The sequence below is a fragment of the Rattus norvegicus genome, chromosome 18, assembly GCF_021556685.1.
Source record: "Rattus norvegicus strain SHRSP/BbbUtx chromosome 18, alternate assembly SHRSP_T2T, whole genome shotgun sequence".
NCBI classification, from domain to species: domain Eukaryota; kingdom Metazoa; phylum Chordata; class Mammalia; order Rodentia; family Muridae; genus Rattus; species Rattus norvegicus.
The window spans coordinates 12378875-12400000 of record NC_141551.1 but is presented as its reverse complement, the minus strand read 5'-3'; the positions used below and the strand labels follow the sequence as shown (position 1 = coordinate 12400000).

The 21126-nt window shown below is 43.9% G+C and overlaps 1 pseudogene; it reads right to left on the bottom strand.

Moving 5' to 3' along the window:
- Nucleotides 1-6796: 6796 nt before the first annotated feature.
- Nucleotides 6797-7881, bottom strand: LOC134483084 (histone-lysine N-methyltransferase EZH2-like; annotated as a pseudogene).
- Between the last annotated feature and the right edge of the window lie 13245 nt (nucleotides 7882-21126).

Here is a 21126-nt window from a genome sequence, read left to right as displayed (position 1 = left end):
TTCTTCTTCCTCTCTCTCTCTCTCTCTCTCTCTCTCTCTCTCTCTCTCTCTCTCTCTCTCTCTCTGGTTTCTCTGTGTCTGACTGTTCTGGAACTCATTATGTAGACCAGGCTAGGCACAAATCCACAGAGGTTCTCCTGCCTCTGCCTCCCAAGTGCTGGGATTAAGGCATAGGGTACTACAACTGGCTGGGTCCTTTCTTGAGTGGCTTCTTATAGGCCTAGGAAATCAGTGGAACTTCCCTAATGCAACATATGTTTGAAAAATAAGGGGAGATTTTTATTTCTATCCTTAAACATTTTATTTCATTCTATTTTTTTCTTTTCTTTTTTTTTTTTCGGAGCTGGGGACCGAACCCAGGGCCTTGCGCTTGCTAGGCAAGTGCTCTACCACTGAGCTAAATCCCCAACCCTATTTCATTCTACTTTAAGATAGGATCTTATTTGACAAGCTGGCCTGGAATTTACAGTAATCCTCCTGCCTCAGCCTAAGGGCTAGGATTATAGATGTCAGTCACTGCTTGTAGCAATATCCTTAGACCTTTGTAGGATGATTACTTCTTGTTCTCAGGTTTTTAAATTAATAGAAAAAGTTGATCTATATTTAGTAAACATTCTCTATTTACTTATTTGAGACAGGCTGGCCATAGCAGAAGGTGACCTTGAACTTCTGATCCTTCTGCAGCTGCCTCCCAGTGGTAAGAGTACCCAAGCCACCACACATAATTTTATTTGGTGCTGGGTATCAAACTATATTTTATATTCAGTTTCTAGTGGTTCTAAGGATTGAGCCCAGGTACCTTACGGAAACACCCCATCACTGGGTGACACTGCCTGTACTAATGTCATCTCTCTAAAATTAGGAGATGTAGGCCTGGTGTAGTGGCACACACTAATCCCAGAAGCAGAGGCAGGCAGATCTCTGTGATTCAAGGCCAGTCTGGTCTACCTGGAAGGTCCCAGGATATCCAAGGCTACACGTAGAGATCTCGTCTCAAACAAACCAACAAACAGATGGAATTAGGCAGTTTAGAACTCCGGTTATAGACCAGTTAGTACAGCATTATAACAACAAAACAAACAAAATAAGAAACAAAAGAACTCCTAGATAACTTAAACACATGGATTAAAGCACTTACACAAGCGAAGAATGGGGCCTGGATCAGTGTCTCCTCCAGGTGTCTGATAAACTCATTGCTTGAACGTGCGAATCACAACCTTCAAGGAAAGATTAAAAGATGATTATAGATATCATTATTGCTTTTGTAATCTCTGTTGTTTTCATAAACAAAGCTTTATATGCAAGGTCAGGTAAAGTCCAAAGTGAGGGAGCTGCCTTCTCAGACTGACCTATGATCACATCTGAAACAGGATTTATACACAGGGCAAGTCCAAGGACTGAAGCGGGAAAACAAACCATGAAATGTCAACCAAATGGCCAGAGCTGTCAAAATAACCATGACTTCATTGCTTGCTTTTTGATTGTACTTTGTTTGTTCTATTTTGAAAACTGAGGATCATTGGTTAAAAGGGGCCAGGCTATTGGTTAAAAGATGGCTCACCAGTTAGGAGCAAGTTCTGCTCTCCCAGAGAACCTGAGTTTGGTTCCCAGTCTACATGCTTGTAACTTCAGTTATAGGGGACCCAACACCCTTTTCTAGTCTTGGAGCAGAAGTAGCAGATATGCAAGATACACATGCACATGAACACGTGCGTGTACACACACACACACACATACACACACACACACACACACACACACACACACACACACACACACACACGAGAAGCCAGTAACCTGAGGATCAGAAGTACAAGATAATCCTTGATATACAGTGAATTAAGAACGTCAGCCTAAGATGCACAAAACTGTCTCAAAGGAAGAAAAAAATGATGCGGGGAGAAAAAATTAAATCATCCAACAAGTTATAAGTTATAATTTTTTTTTGGTTCTTTTTTTCAGAGCTGGGGACCGAACCCAGGGCCTTGCGCTTCCTAGGTAAGCGCTCTACCACTGAGCTAAATCCCCAGCCCTTATAAGTTATAATTTTAAAGTAGATAACAGGAAATAGTGTATTGTTCTAAAATAAGAACCTTGGATAGTATAAATATTATAAAGTCTATTTAAAAATGTACACTTTGCCTTTCTGGCGTGACGACCTCCCCATGAGAACACGCCTCTCACAAAGGATCTCCTTCATCCCTCTCCAGAGGAGGAGAAGAGGAAACACAGGAGGAAGTGCCTCGTGCAGAGCCCCAGTTCCTACTTTATGGATGTGCAATGCCCAGGATGCTATAAAATCACCACGGTCTTTAGCTGTGCACAAACGGTAGTCTCGTGTGTTGGCTGCTCCACTGTACTCTGTCAGTAGGAAGGAAGGAAGGAAGGAAGGAAGGAAGGAAGGAAGGAAGGAAGGAAGGAAGGAAGAAGCAGCACTGAAAGCTCCTGATTCAAGATGAGTGGGAACCTTCCCAATAAACACATTTTGGATTAAAATGTACACTTCATGCTCTTGCAGACTACCAGAGTTTAATTTCCATCACATCTGACAGTTCACAGCAGCCTATAAATGCCGGTTCCAGGGATTCTGACACCCTCTTCTGGTTACCAGAGGTACTGTTCTCTTGGGCACATAACAACACACACACACACACACACACACACACACACACACACACGCACACGCACACGCACACGCACACACACACATGCAAGCACTACCCACAACATAAGCAAACGCATAAGCAAACACACACCACACCACACACAAACACAACACACACACTACATACACACCACATACACACTACACATACACACCACACATCACACATACACCCATTTTATACATATACACCACTCTTTCTCTCTTTCTCTGTCATAATTGTTTTTTTAAAGATTTATTTATTTATTTATTATATATAAGTACACTGTAGCTGTCTTCAGACTCACCAGAAGAGGGCATCAGATCCCATTACAGATGGTTGTGAGCTACCATGTGCTTGCTGGGATTTGAACCCATGACCTCCAGAAGAGAAGTCAGTGCTCTTAACCACTGAACCATCTATCTCTTTAGTCCTCTCTCTCTCTCTCTACACACACACACACACACACACACACACACACACACACACACACACACACACACACACATATATGTCTGAATGTATATTAGGGTTTCTATTGCTGTGAGAAAACACCATGACCAAAAAGCAAGTTGAGGAGGGTTTACTCAGTTTTTGCTTCCCCATCACTGTTCATGATCAAAGGAAGTCAGGACAGGGACCTGGATCCAGGAGCTGATCAGAGGCCATGGAGGGCTGCTGCTCATTGGCTTGCTTAACACAACTTGCTCAACCTGCTTTTTTAAAATTAGTTATTCTATTTGTTTATATCTCAAATGATATTCCCCTTCCCGGTTACCCAGTCACACCCCCCCATTCCATTTACTTTCTCCTCCCTCCTCTTTCCCTCTATGAGGGTGCTCCCCCACCCACACACCCACTCCTGCCCCACTGCTCCAGTATCCCCCTACACTGGGGCACCAAACCTCCACAGGATCGAAGGCATCCCCTCCCACTGATGTCAGACAAGGCCACCCTCTGTTACATATGTATCCGGAACCAAGGATCCCTCCTTGTACACTCCCTGGTTGGTGGTCTAGCCTCGGAACACTGGATGGTCTAGCCAGCTGACATTTTTCTTCCTATGGGGTTACAATCCCCCTCCACTCCTCCAGTCCTTCTGTCAGCTCCCCCACCTAAGCTCAGTCCGATGTTTGGCTGCAAGCATCCACATCTGCATTGGTCAGGTTCTGGCAGGATCTCCCAGGGAACAGCCACACCACAACCTACTTTTTTTTTTTTTATAGGCCCACGGATAGCTCTACTCATATCAATACCTGTCGTAGTCAGCATCCCCTTTCTGTGAGGAGACACCATGACCATTGCAACTCCGTAATAAAAAGCATTAGATTGGGGCTGGCTTACAGTTTCAGAGCTCCAGTCCCTTGGCAGCATGTCAGGAAGCATGGCAGCACACAGGCAGACATGGTGTTGGAGGGTCTCAGGATTCTACATCTGGATCTACAGGCAGAGGAAAGAAAGAGACATATTTGAGCACTTGAACCCCCAAAGCCCACCCCAGCGATATACTTGATATACTTCTTCAAACAAAGCCACACCTCCTAATCCCTGCCAAGTAGCACCACTCCTTAAATGACCAAGCATTCAAGCAGATGAGCCTATGGGGGCCACTCCTATTCAAACCACCCCAATAACTATTGAAGAAAATGCCTTACAGCTGACGCATTTTATTAATTCTTGTTATAGAGGCATTTTCTTAATTAAGGTCCCCTTCTCTCAGATGACTTTAGCTCGTGTCAAGTTGATATAAAACTACCCAGCACAAATACCACATACACCACCCATCTTGTGTACCGCCTCACACATATGCACACCACGCAGAATCCCACCACGACACATGCACACACACACTCAATGTCACACACCCCTCACACATACACACACCACACAAACAAATATAAATTAAACCCAACAAATGCATAAAATGATTTTTATAAGTACAAGCATCCTCTATTCAGAGTTGAAAAGTATACTATGTTTTATACATTATTGCAAACATTCACTGGCACAAAACACCTTGCAGTGGGGAGAAGGCATGGAAAGTTGATTTTCAAGCTCATTTCTATGAAGTGCTGTTATAGTGCTGACTTTGCAAATTCACAATTTCAAACTGCGTTTTCTTTTTCTAAAAAAAAAAATTACTCAAGGTTTCTGAGGCTGAAGTGGTTGCTTCAGAGAAGGGGGGAAGGGGTGGACATGTCAAGGAATTTCTCTTTCTCTTTCAGTGCCCACACACTTCAGGGCATCTGCCTGCCTCTATCTGGAATAAAAAAAATGGCTCTTCACCATTCTGGATGGCTCTCTTAGCAAAGTTGCCTATCTGGTGATCATGGTTAACCAACATAGCTCTTGCATGGCATTTGGATATACTGAATGATTAGCAAAATGATTGTGTTTTGCCTTTGTGGATTGCATTCATTGCTCGGGTTGAACAGGAAGTTGCGTGTGTATTTGTCGGTCCCTGTCTTCTGTTGGCTTCATCCTGAGAATAATCTCTCCACAGAATACTGGGGCAAATTCATTGTCTTCTGCACAGGGCCTTTGATGAAGCTCCCCCAGCATGCCACATTAGATGGTGCCGGCAGTAAGTGCCTTTAGAGCCCCACTGAATACCATAGGACACATTTTTGCTCTCCTGATGGCTGTTAGCTGGATATGTGAAGGGGAGGCCAGAGTCACACTCTGGGACAACCAGGTGACACAGACGCAGCTTGGTGTCTCACTATGCTTAGCACAGACCTCCAGGAAAGCCATTGTGACCTCTCTTCAGTTGTGTGTTTCTGCAGTGTGTAGCCCTCAGAGGAGGGTCTACATCCTCAGTGAAGGGATGAGCTATGATGCTGGATGTTGACCCTAAACTCACATGCCCATCTACATGGTTTGGTTCCAGTTAGCCTAACAGTTGCACGTGTGGCCTAAAGATTACCATTGTAATTACTGATGAGGACTCTATACACCGACACTTCAGCCCTACTCTACTCCACATTCTTTTTTTTTAAATTTGTTTTTTTTTAAGATTTTATTTTATTGTATGAGTACACTGTAGCTGCCTTCAGACACACCAGAAGAGGGCATCAGATCTCATTACAGATGGTTGTGAGCCACCATGTGGTTGCTGGGATTTGAACTCAGGACCTCAGGAAGAGCAGTCGGTGCTCTTAACCACTGACCCATCTCTCCAGCCCCCTTAATTTGTTTTTTAGATATATTTCTTTACTTACATTTCAAATGTTACTCCCCTTCCCGGTTTCCTGTCCACAAGCCCCAATTCCCTCCCCTCCCTTTCCCCCATACGGGTATTCCTCCTATACATTCCCCTTACTGCCCACCCCCATATTCCCCTGCACTGGGGGTCCAACCGTGGCAGGACCAAGGGTTTCCCCTTCCACTGGTGCCCCTACAAGGCTATTCTCTGCTACATATGCAGTTGAGCCCTGGGTAAGTCCATATATAGTCTTTCGGTAGTGGTTTAGTCCCTGGGAGCTCTGATTGGTTGGCATTGTTGTTTTTATCGGGTTGCAAGCTCCTTCAACTCTTTAAATACTTCCTCTGATTCCCCCCAAGGGGGTCCTATTCTCAGTTCGGTGGTTTGCTGCTAGCATTGACCTCTGTATTGGACATGCTCTGGATGTGTCTCTCAGGAGAGATCTATATCCAGTCCCTTTCTGCATGCGTTTTTTAGCTTCATCAATCTTATCTAGTTTTTGTGGCTGTATATATATGGGCCACATGTGGGGCAGGCTCTGAATGGCCATTCCTTGAGTCGCTGCTCTAAACTTTGCTTCGATATCCCCTCCTATGGATATTTTTTCCCCTTTAAAGAAGGAGTGGGAGCATCCACATTTTGGTCATCCTTCTTCTTGAGCTTCCTGTGGTCTGTGGATTGCATCTTGGGTAATTTGAGATTTTTGGCTAATATCCACCTATCAATGAGTGCATACCAAGGGTGTTTTTCTGTGATTGAGTTACCTCACTCAGGATGATATTTTCTATTTGCCAATGAATTTCATGAAGTCATTGTTTTTGATAGCTGAGTAATACTCCATTGTGTAGATGTACCACATTTTCTGTATCCATTCCTCTGTTGAAGGGTCTCTGGGTTCTTTCCAGCTTCTGGCTATTAGAAATAAGGCTGCTATGAACCTAGTGGTCTACTCCACATTCTTAGGGTCAGTGTTTGCCTTCATCTTTGTTAGTGTTTGACATAAGAATTTGTTTCAGAGGCATGCAGGTTTCATCTTCTTTTCTCTCATTCTTCTTTAGCATTGTTCTCTCGCCCAGTCGCAATCCTTGCTTGTCTGTAACCTTTGACACATTGTTGCTGGACATGCTGGGTCTGCTACAGTTATCTGGCAGTCTCCCTCTTCTACAAGCCCCTTGGTGTTTGAGTGGTGTCTCAATCAGCTCAGCAATAAGGTGGCAGCAAACTCCTTAGCTGTCTCCACGGGCTGGTAACACTGTGGTCCACAGGCTTGTTGTCCAGGCTGTTTCTGTGTTCTTCCAATTACATGTATAACATGGGAGGGGGTGTGGAAGCCACGGTACTGACAACATCACTGGTGGAAAAGTGTGTAAAGTGAATGTAAGCTTTGCTCTCTCTGACCAGACAGCGTGTGGTGCATCTATGCGCTGGGTACATTCAAGAAGCAGAGCACCTGGTATCTGCTGTCCACGAGTTTCCTACATTTTTCTTTTAGGTTTTATGCTATGCCCTTATCTAGAAACACTGAGGAAATTTCCAAGATGGCCAACCTTCTTTGTTAGCCTGGCTATCCTGTAGATCTTTTTGTTTTCCTTTCATCCAGATCATCTCCGTCATCATTATCATCAACAATGATGCATTGACCAAGAGCATTCATCAACTTCGCAAAAGCGTCACCATTTGTAAATTTACATTTTCTGTTTCTATCTACGTTCCCATCATAATTTTTTTTTTACTAGTTCTTCAGTGAAAGTGCCATCTTGATCAAGAACTTCATGCAAGGAATGCCATGTAAAACAGCTTCATCTTCCACCATGAAATTCTTCTGTAAGGACGACCAAGAATATGTTATATGCACCGATATACCCAGGGTCTTTAATGGGATGACTCGTGCTGGAAAATCCGAATCACTGGTAGCTGAAAAAGGAGTCACGATGTGCACAGTCTGTGTTCCCTTCGCTGCTTCCAGTTTAAGGCTTCTGTGCTTTCCAAAGTTTCCTGATTATTGGGAGTAAACACAGTCTTCACTTCTTTTTTTCTTTCTTTCTTTTTTTTCTTTTTTCTTTTTTTCGGAGCTGGGGACCGAACCCAGGGCCTTGCGCTTGCTAGGCAAGCGCTCTACCACTGAGCTAAATCCCCAACCCCTCAGTCTTCACTTCTGCAGCTTTTCTGAACATCTTAAGCTGCTCAGTTTCACATACTCTGATTTTACAGGATTCCACCAGCAAGCCGGTCCCTTCCAAGTATGGCCCGTGGTCTCCCCTCCCCCACGAAGCCACCTCTGCAAGGACTCCACTGCCTTTGATTTCCCACAGGGTTTTCCCTGAGACCCTGTGGAGTGCAAAATGCAGAACCCTGAATTTAAAAAAAAATATTTTACACGTTGCTAAACCAACCCAATGGTACAGACAAAAGAGAAAGGGAAATCAGGTTACCAATAAACATGTGTGGCTAACAGACATTTTTAGCTTTACATGGTAAAAGTGATTGTTGAAAGTGGCAGGCTTTGTTTGCCTCCGTGATGCTAGCCGAGGGAGGTACAGGCAAGAGGATCTGGAGTTCAAGATCATTTCCAGTTCCATAGGGAGGTCACGGCCAGCCTGGGCTTCACAAGACCCTGTCCCAGAAGAATAACGACGACACAGCTATCATTGATACCAATCATTATAAACAGATGTGTCATGTGATTCCTCCTACAGTATCCTGTGGATTCTGCCTGGTTTGGTCAGCATTTTTCATTCTAAGCCTTGGGAAACAGGCAAATTTGCTTTTGTTTCTTGTCCAGGAATTATTTGGTTCTGAAAAGTCTTTGTGAGAGGGCATGGAGAGAAACCAGTCAAAGCTGGTTTAGTTAGTGTTGCAGGCCTTTAATTCCAGCACCAGGGAGGCAGAGGTAGGTAGGTGGGTCTCTGTGAGTTTAAGGCCAGCCAGGGTTACACAGTGAGACCCTGTCTCAAAACAATAACAAAAATAGCTATGTAAAGTAGGTGCACTTCAGTAATTCCTCATGTACAGGCAGAGGCAAGAGAAAGGCTGGCCTGAGCTATCTACATGAGAGCATATCAAGGCTAGAAGAGTCCTGAGGAGTGGAAGTTACAGGCAATTGTGAATAAGCTGATACAGGTGCTAGGAATTGAACTCAGGTTCTCTGCAAGCCCTCTTAATAACTGGGCCATCTTTCCAACCCCTATTAAATACAATAGGGCTTCCACAAAACTTTAAAGATTGAAATGAAGGACAATTAAAGACCCCAACCACTCCAGTAAAACTCAGCAGATGATGGCATCTCATTCATTACATCTCTAAATGTTCATGTAGTTACATGTGTTTCACTGCTTTGCTTGGGGTATCGTATTTCTTTCTGGTCTGGAGACGATTCTGCCCAGGCTATCCACTCTGGGCAGCAGGCTGGCCTCAAACTCTGTGATTCGCCTGCCTCTACCTCCTGAATGCTGGGATTAAAGGTGTGCGCTACCACTGCCTGGCCACTCATTGCTCTTGTAGAGAACACAGGTTTGGATTCCCAGTACCCATATGGTGTTTTACGACCATCTGTAACTCCAGTTCCAGAGGATCCAAAACCTTTCTTGACCTCCATGGACACCAGGCACAAACATGGTGTACATACATATACACAGCAAGGCACTCAGAGGCATAAAATTAAAGAATTAACTTTTTTTTTAATTTTTTTTTATTTAGAGAATACTTTATTAGTTTTTGTAATCAAACCCATGTATATAAGACCTTACATATTTAATACAGTGTGTTACCCCTGTACAAATGGAAAAAACTTAAGTTCAACATTTCTAGACCAATATGGCTGTTAATTTCTGTACAGTGCCAACTCAACACAGTAAACGGGGATACTTTTTTCGAAAGTTGACAGCACAGGTAAAGTTTCAAAAAATTCAAATTATATATCTGTATATATATATTTATATTTATATAAAAAGACCAATAATAGCAGTGTGTTATGCATCAACAGCAGCAACAGCTTTTCCAGGTTCTGCAGTCATCTGAACAAAACTGTAGAGACATCCAGCACACTCCATTAAAAAAAAAAAAAGTAAAAAAACAAAACCCGAGAAAACAGCACAGTTCTGTTACTCTTGTGGTACCTGGCACCATTTTTTTTTTAAATTAGCTTCTCAATCATCATCTGGAAAGAAAACATTCTGAGCAACATCATTAAAAACAGCTCTGATAAAGCACGGTCACTACTACGTATCATAAAGCAGGTACAAGCTATTTTACATCCACAGAGGTATGATACAGTACTGTCCTACATCTATAATACTAGAGGATACAATTTAAAAGGCATTATTTGAGACTTGATTCTACTTTTACAGCAGAGGGCCCAAAGGATGGTGTGACACAGCTTTGTAAAGAAACATACTCTAGACAGGATTTCCTTTCACTAGTGGCACACTTCTAAGGATTCATTCTCTCCATGAATGTCAGCTAAAACCGTTATTAAAAAAATGAAATATCCCTAGAACAAAACCGTATAACCACCGGATTCACATGAAGATGACCTAGTGGAGACAAGCTGGACCTCACCTTACCAACAAGCTATCAAATCTGTTATGTTTAAACAGTGAGACCTCCAAGGAAGGAGATGCCAAGTAGTGCTTCAAAGCTTCGGACCACAATCAAACACAGCATCCTTTTCAACAGAAGCAGAAGCTCATCTGAATATGCTCATGGATGCTGACATCAACATTTAATCATCTCCTCACTCATCCAGGAAGAGGGGGAGATCAGTTACTACTGTACTTTAATGTGTTCAACCAAATCACCATATTACAAAAATAGCAAGCTGCCATAATAAAAAATAAGGCTCCTCTATCCAGCACCAGATAGCATCATTTTACTTTCAAGCCTAGAAATTGCACACTTGTATATAAACCAACCGAAGATGAGGATTGAGAGTTCATCTTGGTGGATTTTTCCTTTGATGAATATGAAGTGTCCTTCCTTATCTTTTTTGATGACTTTTAATTGAAAATTGATTTTATTTGATATTAGAATGGCTACTCCAGCTTGCTTCTTCTGACCATTTGCTTGGAAAGTTGTTTTCCAGCCTTTCACTCTGAGGTAGTGTCTGTCTTTGTCTCTGAGGTGTGTTTCCTGTAGGCAGCAGAATGCAGGGTCCTCATTGCGTATCCAGTTTGTTAATCTATGTCTTTTTATTGGGGAGTTGAGGCCATTGATATTGAGAGATATTAAGGAATAGTGATTATTGCTTCCTGTTATATTCATATTTGGATGTGAGGTTATGTTTGTGTGCTTTCATTCTCCTTGTTTTGTTGCCAAGACGATTAGTTTCTTGCTTCTTCTAGGGTATAGCTTGCCTCCTTATGTTGGGCTTTACCCTTTATTATCCTTTGTAGTGCTGGATTTGTAGAAAGATATTGTGTAAATTTGGTTTTGTCATGGAATATCTTGGTTTCTCCATCAATGTTAATTGAGAGTTTTGCAGGATACAGTAACCTGGGCTGGCATTTGTGTTCTCTTAGGGTCTGTATGACATCTGTCCAGGATCTTCTGGCCTTCATAGTTTCTGGCGAAAAGTCTGGTGTGATTCTGATAGGTCTGCCTTTATATGTTACTTGACCTTTTTCCCTTACTGCTTTTAATATTCTTTCTTTATTTTGTGCGTTTGGTGTTTTGACAATTATGTGACGGGAGGTGTTTCTTTTCTGGTCCAATCTATTTGGAGTTCTGTAGGCTTCTTGTATGCCTATGGGTATCTCTTTTTTTAGGTTAGGGAAGTTTTCTTCTATGATTTTGTTGAAGATATTTACTGGTCCTTTGAGCTGGGAGTCTTCACTCTCTTCTATACCTATTATCCTTAGGTTTGATTTTCTCATTGAGTCCTGGATTTCCTGTATGTTTTGGACCAGTAGCTTTTTCCGCTTTACATTATCTTTGACAGTTGAGTCAATGATTTCTATGGAATCTTCTGCTCCCGAGATTCTCTCTTACATCTCTTGTATTCTGTTGGTGAAGCTTGTATCTACAGCTCCTTGTCTTTTCTTTTGATTTTCTATGTCCAGGGTTGTTTCCATGTGTTCTTTCTTGATTGCTTCTATTTCCATTTTTAATTCCTTCAACTGTTTGATTGTGTTTTCCTGGAATTCTTTCAGGGATTTTTGCGATTCCTCTCTGTAGGCTTCTACTTGTTCTCTAAGGGAGTTCTTTATGTCTTTCTTGAAGTCCTCCAGCATCATGATCAAATATGATTTTGAAACTAGATCTTGCTTTTCTGGTGTGTTTGGATATTCAGTGTTTGCTTTGGTGGGAGAATTGGGCTCCGATGATGCCATGTAGTCTTGGTTTCTGTTGCTTGGGTTCCTGCGCTTGCCTCTCGCCATCAGATTATCTCTAGTGTTACTTTGTTCTGCTATTTCTGACCGTGGCTAGACTGTCCTATAAGCCTGTGTGTCAGGAGTGCTGTAGACCTGTTTTCCTGTTTTCTTTCAGCCAGTTATGGGGACAGAGTGTTCTGCTTTCGGGCGTGTAGTTTTTCCTCTCTACAGGTCTTCAGCTGTTCCTGTGGGCCTGTGTCTTGAGTTCACCAGGCAGGTTTCTTGCAGGGGAAAAGTTGGTCCTACCTGTGGTTCCAAGGCTCAAGTTTGCTCGTGGGGTACTGCCTAAGTCCTCTCCGCGGCGGCAGCAACTGGGAAGATCTGTGCCGCTCTTTCCGGGAGCCTCCGTGCACCAGGGTTCCAGATGGCGTTTGGTGTTTTCCTCTGGTGTCTGGATGTGCACAGAGTGCAGTCTCTTCTGGTTTCCCAGGCGTGTCCGCCTCTCTGAAGGTTTAGCTCTCCCTCCCACGGGATTTGGGTGCAGAGAACTGTTTATCCGGTCTGTTTCTTTCAGGTTCTGGCGGTGTCTCAGGCGCAGGGATCCTGCCGCTCCTGGGCCCTCCCCTACGGGAACCCAGAGGCCTTATACAGTTGCCTCTTGGGCCAGGGATGTGGGCAGGGGTGGGCAGTGTTGGTGGTCTCCTCCGCTCTGCAGCCTCAGGAGTGCCCACCTGATCAGGCGGTGAGGTCTCTCTCCCACGGGGTTTGGGAGCAGAGAGCTGCTGCGGGCCGGGATCCGTGGGTGTGGGACTTCCGGTAAACCAAGAATTAACTTTTAAAAGAGAAAAAAATTTTTCTCCAGTAATTTTTTTATGGGTGTGAATGGGGGTACAGTACTTAATTTGTTGTATGTAATAAGGACAATCTAAGCTTATCCCCGACTAGCTTACAAAGAAATGAGGCTCAGACTAGGGTTATTTCATTTGGCTTTGATAATTACTGGGGGGTCACCCCTAATTTACTCTTTTAACTGCAGGTCTGGCTGCCTCCCCAGCTGTGTACCACAGATACTTGCTGTTTCTCCTGGTCATGTGCTCACGGTTCCTCTCCCTTCATGATGGCTTTCTCTCTCCTCTTCCCCAGTCTGGTCTCTTCTCCTCCAACCAGCTCACTCTAAACCCACCTAACTCTAAGCCTTCCAGTAATTGGCTGTAGCCAACGTTATTTAACCAGTACTTTTAAATCAAGGAATAAGGTTTGCACAACAAAAGCTTGTAAACCTGAGAAGTTACTCCTAGGTCAGGATCTCTGGGTATAGAATTTAGTGTTATGATACATAGCAATAGACCAAATCTCAACAGTTGTAACTTTGACATTAGCTAAAATTTGTTTTTTGTTGTTGTTTTGTTTTTTAGCTAAGGTCTCAAATAGCCAAGTCTGTCCTCAAAGTCTTTACAGTTTGTAGTGGTGAAGTAAGTATTCTGAGAATATCTCTTATATTTTAAGACACTAGAACTTTTGCTGAACCTTTTAGCCAGTGTTACTAATACACTTGAGGGGCCGGAGAGACAGCTCAGTAGTTAAGAGCATTGGTTGCTCTCATAGAGGTCCCATGTCCAATTCCCAGCACCCACATGACAGCTTATGACTGTAACTGCTTTTCCAGGTGACCCGACACCCTCACACAGACAAACACCAATATATATATATAAATACAAAGGAATAATGCACTTAAGGAATAAGTCACTTAAGACAAAAGACTGCTAGCCTACTGTGCACTCAAATTGTTTAACTTACCTTTAAGAGAATGATATAATAAGCAATACTTGCCTTGGATTTCTCATGTAATCAGCTTTTACAACCCGTCCTAATTATAGCTAATGCACAGGTTTAATATTAAGCTAAGCAGTCTTCCATGCCCGGCCCAGATAATGCACACGTATCATTTGTTGAAAGCAGATACAGAAATTAAAAGCAACCTAACATCTACCATAAAGGTGGAAAGCACCTACTTGTGGATACCCGTTGATAAACAATGATGTTTGTTATCTGGGTCAGTTGGGATCAGTTGGAAACAGTGACTTAATTTCTTTTTTTTAAAAGATTTATTTATTTATTATATATAAGTACACTGTTGCTGTCTTCAGACACACCAGAAGAGGGCATCAGATCCCATTACAGATGGTTGTGAGCCACCATGTGGTTGCTGGGAATTGAACTCAGTGCTCTTAATTGCTGAGCCATCTCTCCAACCCAACCTTGAACTCTTGATCTGCATCTTAAACATTAGAATTACAAGTGTGTATCAACACAAGTAACAGCTCTGGCTGTCCCGGAACTCACTTTATAGGACAGGCTGGCTTTGAACTCACAGAGATCTGCCTGCCTCCCAAATTCTGGGATTATAGAAGTGCACCACTGGGCCAGGCTAGATAGCTAAAAATATTTGAAAATAGCCTGAAAGTGAATTTCCCCTTATTTTTCTACCTGACTAATTAGTCAATGTACTGATATCTCTTCTTTGTTTTTCTTCTCGTCACCCCCCCCCCATTTTTCTTTCACTGATGTTTTTGTCTTTGCTTGCCTGCATGGGAGGATTTACACAGGGAATAGATTTACAGAGGATGTAGACTCGAGTCTTGATGAGTAAGCCTGGTTCAGAACCATGGAGAGCAACAAAGCCATTTCCCAACCTGAGAAACACAATTTGAACAGGTGGTGGTTGGCGTTGTCCTAAGGTTTGTTTGTTTGTTTGTTTGTTTGTTTGTTTTATTTTTTGAGAGATGGAGGGAGGGGAGGTGGGAAGAAGAGAGAGAGAGAGAGAGAGAGAGAGAGAGAGAGAGAGAGAGAGAGAGGGCGCCACATTTGTTCTTGTCCAGATGAGGGTGTTTGATTCCTTGGAGTTGGAACTGTTGGAACTGTAGGTGGTCCAGATGAGGATTCTGGGAACTGAACTGTCACCCCCTGAAAGGGCAGCAAGTATTCTTAATTACTGAACCAGCCCTGGTCTTCCTTTAAATAAGGGTTTGGAACAGTACCTCCTGTATTTGAAGTTTCTGCAAATACCTGTCTGTGTCTCACTGGATTTTGATTGAATGGCTATGCCTTTCCTTACTGAACCATCTCACTGACCTAAATAGTCTTAATTTTTAAAATTATTTTATTAATTGTATCTGTTTCTGTCTGAGTCATCTCACATGGAGTCATTTGAAGAGAATTCTGAATACTTGTGAAAAAAAATTCCAAGAAAACACTTTCTCCAAAGCACCAAATTGTTCTGGGGATGTTTTTGTGCTCCTCCAAGGCATAGCAAACAGGAGTGAGTTTACTTCAGAGTATTTATTACAACTGACTATTGTTATTTGTTTATATGCCTCTATGGGGAAAAAACATGTTTTTGTAGTGTGCAACTTGTCCATGTGATTGTATATAGGTTGAACTCATGAAAACTTTACTCATGTGACTTTTCTTACCTCTCAGAGTAGAAACTGCCTGATTCTCTGAGTAAAGTTTGTATCATGGTTTGAATATGTGTGCCCCCCATAGACCTGTATGTTTGAATGCTTGGCCCTTGGGAAGCAGCATCCTTAGGAGGTGCGGCCTTGTTGGAGGAAGTGTGTCACTGTGGCTTTGAGGTCTCCCATGCTCAAGCCGTGCTCACTAAGGCACACAGTCAATTCTGCTGCCTTCAGATCAAGATGTAGAACTTTTCGCCTCCTTTCCGGTACCATGTCTGTCTCCATGCTGCCATGCCTCCCACCATGATGATAGTGTACTAAACCTCTCAACTGTAGGCAAGCCCCTTTATAAGAGGTACCTTGGTCATGTGATCCCTGACGGTTGGCTATTGCATGAGAGTTGAGTCTGCCTCATATATCACCTCCACGCTCCCTGGCCTCATTGCCTATAGGTCAGTAAACACCTGCATAGGCCAGAAGAGGCTTCGGATCCCTTAGAGATGCTGTCTGAGCATCCACCAGACTTAGGCTCTGGGAATCAAACTCTGGGTCTCTAGAAGAGCAGCAAACACTCTTAACTTAGGTGCTGAGTCACAGCCCAAGGCCCACAAACACAGTTTTTAAATCAGTTCTATTTATTTTCCATGTATGAGTATTTTGCCTGCATGCAGTCTGTGCACCAACTATGTAGTGTTCAGATGGCCTTGGGTCCTCTGGAACTGGATTGCAGACGGTGTGAGTTGTTGTGTGGGTGCTAGAAAGGGAACCTGAGTTCTCTGGAAGAACAGACAGTGCTCTTAACAGTCGAGCCATCTCTGTGTGTGGCATGTGAACCATGCCACAAGAGGAACTGGAGGAACTGGCAAGATGGAGCATATTCAAACCCCGGAAATCTCAAAACCTGAGACTGGCAGGAGCTCTCTCCCTATTTCCATGCCTGCCTTGAAGCGTGTAACCAGGTGACTCCCAACCAGGTGGTCACAAGGAGTCGGTCACCCACCCTGCACCTGGAATGCTTCTCTATGCTAATTAGGCATCTCAGTACCTTAGCTTCCAGCCAATGACCTTTCCTCACTGTAAGGGTCCATGATTCACCGAAGAATGATACCCCAGACTCAATGTAAATGCAAAGAGTGTTTTATTCTGCAGAAGTCCAGCATGCTGGGGTCTCCCATTACCAATATAGAGAGACATCCAATTGATCTTGCAGGCCTGATTTAGAGCACATCAGGGAATTCCGGGGTAGGTCACCTCTATGTCCATCTGTTGGGTTTATCTCGTGTTCCTGGAACTTCGATTTTAATTGGGCTAAAGAGGGAAGTACGTGAAAGAGATGACTGAGAGATAGTTTGAGCATGCAGATCTGGTTCTGTTGCCCACGAGGACTGAGAACGTGCAGGGCCCACAGAATAAGGTGTGTGTGTGTGTGTGTGTGTGTGTGTGTGTGTGTGTGTGTGTGCGCGCGCGCGCGCCCCCCCCCACCCCTCAAGCGCGCACAGGCACGGTAACTTCTGCCTAGGGACCACGCAGGGAGGGAGACAGCCGGGAGAGTGCAGCCTGCAGACCGCGTGGCAGAGTAGCAGCCGGAGAGACCAGATCCGGCTCTTGGGAACTGATAGCACTGATCCACTTCAATTTTTGCTGCAACGTTTGTGGACATTCCATTACCTGGTTGTGGGGGCTGGGAACTTGTTTGAGAGGTCTGGAAACTGCTGCTGAGGAAGTCTGGAAACTGCTGCTGTCTGATTGTCCTTGCTCCTCAGGCCAGGCAGCAGGCAGCTTCTGAGGTCTGGACTTGCCTGGAATTGCCCAGTTCTCGGAAACAGAGATTTAGGCCTAGTCTTCTTAACTGCCAATTTGAAGCTTGTCATGGAATCAGCTTAGACTTCTCACCATCCTGAATATTCTCACCCTCAAACTATATAATCCTTGGTTCACCCCGAATAAAGTATATACATTCAACGTACAAATTAAACTAGTCTCAGAGAGTTGCTTCATTAAAGATCATTGGAGAAGGCCTTCACCTAAAAGAGCTATAACACTAAGATTCTCGGAGAAGGCCTTCTCTCTCCCAGAACCACAACATTGTCCTGGAGGGGCTTCCTGCTTCCCGTCTGGCAAGTAGCAGTGTCTAAGGCCTCAGAAGTAAGAAGCAGATTTCCTACCCCACCCATTTCAGGCTTTGCCCTGTCCTTTCCCAGCTGGTGCACTGGCAGCATCCGGATACCCTGGGAAAGAGAAGCAGAGCCTGGAACCACATCTCTGCAGCTGCTCTATGAAATCCTAATCCTTGGGAAGTGGAAGCCAGAGGATTCGGACTTCAAGGACAAAAAGGTGTGGGCCAGAGGCGAGGTTAGCAGAGTACTGTCGAGTAATAACGAAGCTGTCTGATCCCTAGAACTGCTAAAGAGTATGAACCCACACGCAGAGTACAGGCTTATTACATGTGAGCATTACACACACACACACACACACACACACACACACACACACACACACCACACATACATATTGTGCATATATGTATGTATTGGGTACTAGATTGAACCCAGAACCTTGTACATGCCACTGCATACATATACTACCATTGAGCCACATGTTCCTGCCCTGATAGAACTAATTCTCCACCCCAACCCCCTGTCTGTGTGTGTGGTGTTAGTGATTAAACCTGGAGCCTTCATATCTTAGGTAAATGCTTTACCACTGAGCCTCATTCACAGCCTATAGATTATATATTTAAACATTCTTTTGTTTCAGTTTTCAAGTAGCTTATCCTAACATCTCTGAATGTAGTTAACTTAAAATTCCCCCTTTCATGTGTGTAAGCAGTTTCCCTGCATGTATGTCTGCACCATGTGTGTGCAGTGCCCACAGAGAGAATTGAATCCCTGGAACTGGAGCTGTAGATGTTTGAGTCGCTGTACGGGTGCTAGGACCTAAACCTGGATCCACTGGACTAACAATCAGTGCTCTTAACAGCTGAGTCACCTCTCCATCCCAAATAAATTCTAATCTACAAATATTTTCAGGGTCCCTAACTTCCAATGCTTTGATGTAGAGGTATGTAGGTATTCTCTATGAGATGACTATGCATTTGAGAATTACACATTTTTTACCATTACAAATTACAATGTTCAACAGCACCATCTGCTGGTAGAAAAGGTGAGCGCAAGTGCAGTTCTGCTCTTCACACTCAAACCCGAGTAATTACCGTGGGCTGAAGAGTAGACCTAGTCTTCACTTTTAAACGAATATACGAACATCTAGCCTCAACTCAGACTATATGTATATGACGTGTGAGTGTAAGCGCGGCACTCGTGTGCCACCGTGCACATGCAGAGGTTAAAGCACAGCTTTGTTGCCGTGGTTCCTTTCTTCTGCTAGGTGGCTCTTGGGTTCGAATCAGGCCATCAGGTTCAGCAGCGAGCGTCCTCATTAGCCTCTGGTCCCAACCTTCTTTTTAAAAATATTGTCGAGGAGCTGGAGAGACGGCTCGGGAGCTAAGAGAACTTGCTCTTGCAGAGAGCAGAGATATTCAAACCATCAAATAAAATCTTTAAAAATAGTTGTGGGTTTATTTTTATGTTACGCAACAGAGGCCAGAAGAGGGTGATAGCTCTCTATGAACTGGAGTTATATTGTGGTTGTGACAATGGATACTTGGAATGAAACTTGGGTTCTCTGGTAGAGCAATATTGTTCTATTATAAACAATTTATGTGTATAGATTGTTTTGCCTGCGTGCATGTTTATGGACCAGTCTCTCTCGTGCCAGAGGAAGGTGAAGAAGCTAGAAGAGGGTACAGGTGCTGTGAGACTGGAGTTCCAACCACTTGTTGTAAGCCGCCATGTGGCTGTTAGGAATCAAACCTGGGTCCTCGGAAGCAGCAGTCAGTGCTCTTAACCACTGAGCCATCTCTCCAGACCTCCTACAGCAGTGTTCTTAACTACTAAGTATCTTTCTAGCCTACTGGTTCTCAACTTGTGGACTGTGATGTCCGGGGGTCCAACAACCCTTACACGGGGGTTGCATCATATAACTTACATATCAGATATTTACATTACAATTCATAACAGTAGCAGAATTAAAGTTATAAAGTAGCAATGAAAATAATTTTGTGGTTGAGGGGTCACTACAACACGAGATACTGTATTTTTTTTTTTTTGATGTAACAGCAAGAGGTAGCTTTCTTTATTAACGAGATCCCACGTCTTAGCGGGATCCCGGGTGGACACGTATCTCACACAGGAGACAGAGGAATCGACCCCGAGCTTCCAAACTCGGGGGTTTATATAGGGGAGGTTAGGGGCATTCGCGCGGGTGCACATGATTGGTCAATTCAAATGGTGCACAGTTACTTTCGGCGCGAAATTACATCAGCAAGGAGTACGTGTTATCTAGCAGCTTGGCAGGCAGGTAGGGTAGCTCATCTCACTCAGGGGGGTGAAGGAAGGGGAGGGTGTCCTTGGGGAAGGAAGGATGGTCAGTGTCTTTGGGGCTGATAGGCTGGTTTGGCAAGTCCGAGATACTGTATTTTAAACAGTCGTGGCACTAGGAAGGTTGAGAACCATTGATCTCGTCCCTACCACCAACTCTCTAAGCATAAGTAAATAATGTGCAACTCAGAAAAGAGGAAAATCTTGTAAAGTGACAAACACGTTGCTGTGACACTGTGTTCGTTAGGGTTACTATTGCTGCTATGGAACTGCATGACCAAGAGCACCCTGGGGTGGGAAGGATTTATGTGTTCGCTGTTACAGTGCCGGATGCAAGGCAATGAGAGCAGGAACTTGTAGGCAGGAGCTGATGCATGATGAAACAGTGCATTGCCTTGCTCTCCAAGGCTTGCTCAGTCTGCTTTCTTATAGAACCGCCTACAGTGGGCAGGGCCATTCCCCATCGATCGCTAATTAAGAAAAAATCCTCATAGCCACATTTTATGGAGGCGTTTTCTCAATCGAGGCTCCCTCCTCTCTGGCAACTCTAGCCTGTGTCAAGTTGACATCAAACTAGCTGCTACAGACACGATATGTGAGTGCAAGCTAAAATGTCTGCATGTACACTCAGAACAAGGAAACTTGGTGGGAAGGCAACATGCTCGTGGGGAGCCCTGTGGGGTGAAGCAGAACTAATCCTGTTTCTGGCATCATGTCGACTGTCCAGGAAAGTCAATTGCCTCATGGTTACTTCCTGTATCAGAAAATTGGTGACCGAAGGTGGTACAGGGAGTCTCAAGGATGCAGCTTTTCTGAGTCATCATCCACACAGGTACAGGTATTTTGGTGATGCAAGTGCCATCTGTGTCCCTCTAAGTAGGCCTAAGTATGTTCCCGTGTTCAGTTCAGCAAGCCCGATGGAATGGTTTCGTTAGTTGTTGTGGTGGTTTGAATGAAAATGGTCCCTGTAGGTCCACAGGGAGGTGGCACTATTAGGCCTTGTTGGAAGAATTATGACACTGGGGACTGGCTTTGTGGTTTCGGATGCTCAAGCCAACTCTGTCACTCCTTCTT